Source organism: Chenopodium album, chromosome 12, assembly GCF_948465745.1.
Source record: "Chenopodium album chromosome 12, dcCheAlbu1.1, whole genome shotgun sequence".
Lineage (NCBI taxonomy): Eukaryota > Viridiplantae > Streptophyta > Magnoliopsida > Caryophyllales > Amaranthaceae > Chenopodium > Chenopodium album.
In genome coordinates, this window is record NC_137845.1 from 21981542 (window position 1) to 21987062 (window position 5521).

At 43.2% G+C, this 5521-nt stretch overlaps 1 long non-coding RNA gene and 1 other non-coding gene across 2 annotated transcripts; one reads left to right on the top strand and one right to left on the bottom strand.

The window, feature by feature from the left end:
• Positions 1-384: 384 nt before the first annotated feature.
• On the bottom strand, positions 385-1413 carry LOC145572220 (uncharacterized). Its single transcript, XR_014096725.1, has 3 exons — positions 1128-1413; positions 705-852; positions 385-614 (listed from the first exon to the last, which is right to left on the bottom strand). It is a non-coding gene; the product is annotated as an uncharacterized LOC145572220 (long non-coding RNA).
• Positions 1414-2158: 745 nt separating this feature from the next.
• LOC145573312 (small nucleolar RNA R71) lies at positions 2159-2264 on the top strand. Its single transcript, XR_014097361.1, has one exon. It is a non-coding gene; the product is annotated as a small nucleolar RNA R71 (small nucleolar RNA).
• The last annotated feature ends 3257 nt before the right edge of the window (positions 2265-5521 follow it).

A 5521-nucleotide genomic window follows, 5' to 3' on the forward strand; every position in this document is an offset into this window, starting at 1 on the left:
ACAAAAATAAGCAAAGAGACCCGTCCAAAAATGCCTGAGAGATCCCTTTTGGACGGGTCTCTATCTCAGGGGTCTGTTTGATAAAGAGACCCCATCATAAGGGGGGTCTGTTTGTTAGAACAAACAGATCCGTTGCTGGAGATAGACGGTCTGTTTTATAACCTATAAGGAGATAATTTTAAAAGGGAAAGAGACCCGTTATATGAAATTTATGGTCTGTTTAGTGATATTAAACAAACCTGGTACCTTACACAACGGGTCTGTTAAATCTTTAATTTAACAAAAAAAAAATTAATTTTTGAAATTTGAATGTCACGCACTATTAAAATTGGCGGAGTTGAGCAAAAATCAATATAAAAAAAATAAATAAGCATAAAAACAAAATAACAAAAAATAAAATGATATTGAAATTAAGCAAAATAGAGTTACAACACAGCAATGTACTACTTGAGCAATAGTGTGAAGAATAATAAAAAAAATGTTACATTAGTCTCATTGTAATTCTCTAATCTCTAATTACAATAAAATTCAATAATGAACTTTGACCACCTAGTATATGCACCGACCTCCTTTCTTTCCTTTTTCTTGTGAAGATTGAAGGCAGAAAATGAACACTGCCAATAAGAAAAAATAAAAATAAAACAAAGGCAGAAAAGAAATAAGTTAAATTCAAGAAATTAGTAACAAGGGATGAAATCAAGTACCTCAAAATTCAAGAAAAAATAGGACTCCAGCAAATCGATGAGTTATGTAGAGAATAACAACAAATTTAGATGCATGCCCAGTTCAATTTTCGGACTTGATTTTCAGCGAATTTAAGCAACAAACGTAAGAGAGTAGTTGCAGTTCAACCTATATTCACAAATGGTGTATAAATCGAAGAACAATAAGGGGTAATAAACCAAACTCCAGAAAAATATACTAATAAACCCTGATTAATTTCACACAAAAACCAAGATTATTGAATTTTTTTGCTCTCAAAAACGATTGTTATGAAAAAAAAATACTCCATAAATTCAACTGATATGACATAATTACACAAAAATGTGAAACAACCCAAATTTAAAAATTACCTAAGAAGATTAAACATAAATCAAATTCATCTTAAACGACAATCTCCTGCTTACCAAAGATGTAGCGATGCAAATCTTCAAACAATACCAATTTAAGCATTAACTCGACACCGTCGCATCCCCGGCAAAGTGAGGGGGTGATTTCTCCTTTGGCGTTGAGGAGGAAGCAACGCTAATGTTGAGGACGGAAGAAATAAGTGACATCGACGTTAAGGAAGAGATAAGCGACATCGACGTTAAGCAGGTGGTGGTAGCGACGTTTTTGCTCTGAGAAAGGAGATAAGAGGATAGAAGAGGAAAGAGAAAGAGAAAGAGAAAACGGCGTGAATGGTGTGTTAAAGCTAGGGAAATAAGAAGAGAAAGGGGTAGGGTTTTGTTGTTTAATGTGGGCCCTTGCTCACATAAGAGAGCCGTTAAGTTTAACTAGGGGTCTCTTAGTTTTCTCTCTTCATCTATCCCGAATTATTGGTGGGGCCTTTGATATGTTAGAGACCCGTTATCTCTAATATTGGCTCCCTAATATTAAACAGACCCGTTGTATTAACTAACGGGTCTTTTATTGTAGGTTTTTATTCCCATTTTTGTAGTAGTGTCTAGAATGCATCCTATGAGGTCACACACAAAGGTATTGGGTTAAGCAAGTAAGAGGCCCATTAATGGGCCTTATGAGCATTTAACTAATCATGAATAGGATTGGGCTAGTGTAGTTTGATTGGGATTAGGAATTGGGCTTTGTCATGGCCTCTTATTTAGAGATGTGATCTATAAATAAAATCCATGCCTAGGGTTGAAAAGTTAAGTCACAATTAACTTACAGTGAATTGTGAATCAAGGCAACCAAAAATCCCAAGAACCCTAACCTCCCTCTCTCTCTCTCACTAAGATGATCAACCGAATACACCGAAGATCTAGTCTTGCTAGTTGGTTCCCTTTCACCATCTTGCCAATCTCTATAGTACCTCACTATATCTTCAATGATGTCTACCACTTCCTCCTCCGTTCTAACCTCCGGCTCCTTCATCAAGACACGATTTTACTTAAGGACTTAGCTACCATAGAAGATTTGAATAATTTGGTAGGTAGGAATTCCGTGGTGAGGACACTCTATTTAGTACTCCTTGTATCTCTCCCATGCTTCATAGAGGCTTTCACTAAGCTTTTGCTTGAAACCTTGAATCAAAGGTCTAGCCTCCGTCGTTTTCTTTTATGGATAGAAACGGGATAGAAATTGCTTGGTCACTTCGTCCCATGTCCTTAGAGAATTTTGTTTGACTTCCTTGTCTAACCATTCCAAAGCACGCCCTATGAGAGAAAAGGGAAAAAGCTTGAGGTGGATGAATTCTTGGGGAATTCCGTTCACTATGATAGTGTTACAATATTTTTCGAACTCTTTGAAATGGTTTAGCGGATTTCATGTTTGGTGTTTTGGGTAATTTAACCCATGTCGCGTGGGCCAACCAGATCGTGACACGTGTCATACTCTGATTGGTCAAAATCGGACCAATCTCCATTTGACACGTCACTCCCAGAATCTGTGAGAAAAAGGCGGCCTTCAAGGGCCCAAATTCCGAGAAAGCCGTAATTTGACGTAGCCTAGCAGGATTAGGTCAGAGTGACCTAATCAGCGGCACATTCCCTGATGACCCTATAAATAGGGAGATTTCCCCCATTTTGGGGGCACCTACAATTTATTACAGCATACCCTACTTTATCTTTATCAGAGAAACACCTGATCTCGGAATCCGAGAAGATCTCACCTAAATTTCCGCACCTTTTTCCTACTCTCATTCAAGCACTAACTTGATCGTCGGAGGCGGAGCTCCACCCACCCAGAGTCTCCGTTGTTTTGTAGGTATAGGTCGCATTCACCAGTCTTCGAGCTGTAACTCTCCTGAGGGACAAAAACACCCAAAACATTTGGCGCCGTCTGTGGGGAAAGTACCTCAAAGATGGTTCAAGAGTCTGTATCGCACCCTAACCCCAATAGTCATCAGCCGGAGGTCTTTACAGACAAGGAGGATGATGACCTTCAGGTTGAAACATATGTAGCCAAGGATGGGTCACTCATTACTAGGCGCCTTCGTCCCAGAGATAACCTGGAACAAGGTGAAAGCCAGGCGGGTACAAGCAAGCCCCCTACGCAGCTGGAAGGGGAAACCCAGATGGCAAGCGGATAAGCCCTAGTCACCAGGGAATAACTCATGAAATTCATGACTAGTTTCAATGGTGAACTCAAGGATCTTATCAGTAAAAGCAAGGTTGGCCCAAGTAAGGGTCAGTCGGCAAATAAGACTCCTCAAGCAGAGAGGAGTAAGCCAGTCAGGGACAGGCAACCAACTCCACATCCAAATGAGAAGGCAGCCGCAACACTTGACTGGTCCAAGATCCTCTTGCTCGACAAGGGTCTGAGGAAACCCCGCTGGCAAGATCAACCGAGGGGTAACAAAAAATCTACATTTGACGCTCGAGAAATCATCGAGCGCAGGAGAAGCCAGCAACTGTCTGAGTCAGCCTCTACTTCGAGCTTTCCAGACAGCTTCAAAAATGGATCTGCAAGGAATACTTAATCCTTGCATGAGAGCCATTCAAGCGGTAATACCGTCCATTCTGGCCGTCAGATGATTGGGAATGCACCGTACTTACCCTCTATGCTCTACGGTCAGTATTCACCGCATTTCATGCAGCCGGCGCTCTTTGGGGGTCAGGCGGCATACAATGTCCAACCTCTGGACTAGTAGCTCCGCCTGCTCAAACTTGGTGAACAAACTTCTGCGTTCACCAAGGAGATAATAGAGGCAGCACAGCCGGCCAAGGTTAAAAATGTTTTGGTAGGTTTCTATGACGGTACCACCAACCCGGAAGACCACCTCATGGCCTACTCCAACCTCGTGCATATGCAGGGGTTGGAAGACGCTATGTGGTGTCGGTGCTTCCCGGCTACATTGAAGGGCATCGCCCAACCATGGTTTGGCAACCAACCCGGATGCTTGCCTTCCTGTTTGCATCCAACTTCTCAATGAACATCCCTACCAAGAAGATAAGTCTTGATTTGAGCACCATCTTGCAGGGGGAGAGAGAAGGACTCCGCTTCTATGTCAGGCGGTTCAACCTGGTGAGAATCTAGATCCAAGGGCTGTTTGACGAGGTAGCCTATACAAACTTCTTCAAGGGTCTGAAGGACTGGTCGACCTTTAAGTTCGACCTTGTCCGAAAGAGGGTTTTCACCCTTTAAGAGGCGTTAATAAAGGCGGAGAGCTTTATCCAAGACACCGGCCTATGCTCGTCTAGTTATCAGTCGGACTCCAAGAAGTCCGACAAGCAAAAAGATAGTCTGTCTGCTCAGCCGGCTCAGAAATCTGAATAGAGAAAAAAGAGAAAAGAATTTTGGGCGATTCATGAGCCTAATCAGCTGTCTAAAAAGAAAAGGAAAGAATTCAAGTCGTATGTCTCATAGTATGAATTTAATAAAGACTTCTACACCATCTTTACAGTAGGCCATGACACCAACGACTGCTATAGACTCAAGCGGACATTAAACCGTCTGGCAGACAAGGGCTTGCTGAAGTCCTATGTTTTGAAGTAAAAAACGGCTTCTAAAACGAATTCGGGGCAGTCGTCTAAGATTGTCCAGCCTACTAGTAGCTCGGACACCGATAAGGATCTGGTCTACACAATAGCAGGCGGATTCGCATGCGGTGGCCTGACTATCCGGGGCACCAAGGATCATCTGAAGAAGATGATTAACTCGGTTGATGATGGACAGGCGTCTACTAGCGGAACATTCCCAGATCTCCTCATCACCGAGAAGAATCGGGGTAAAGTCGGCCGACCGCATGACGACCCGGTCTTTATTGAATGTAAGGTTGCTAACCACCTTGTTGGCGAATCCTTATAGACACGGGTGGCTCCTTTGATCTCATCAGCTACAAGTGTCTGTCCAAGCTTAGCTACAAGCTGGACAACCTACGCGACGTCTCTCATCCACTAGTTGGCTTTGGGGGAGGGGTCGTACACCCAGTCGGATAAGTTGATCTACCTATCCGGCTTGGGCAGAAGGGAAAAAGGCGACATATGATCGTCCGGTTCCTAGTGGTTAAAGAGCTGACCACCTACAACATCATTCTCGGCCGACCCACTTTGAACGAGTGCAAGGCCGTCATCGTCCCAGCTCTCATCCTTCTCACGTATGAAAAGGATGATGGCTTTGTTGGCTCCCTCAATGGGGATCAGAAGGCGGCCAGGGAGTGTTACTTCTCAGACGTCAAACCAACGGCTGCTGCAGCCGGATAGCCGAAAGAGCCAATAGACCTTGACGATGTCAAGGATCTTGATTCACCCCCTCCAGCAGCCGCAAAGAAAAGAAAAATTGATCAGCTGGTAAAGGTGAAGAAGTAAAAGAAATAGCAATCACTAACCGAGAAACGGTAAGATGATCTCCGTCCCCAGCC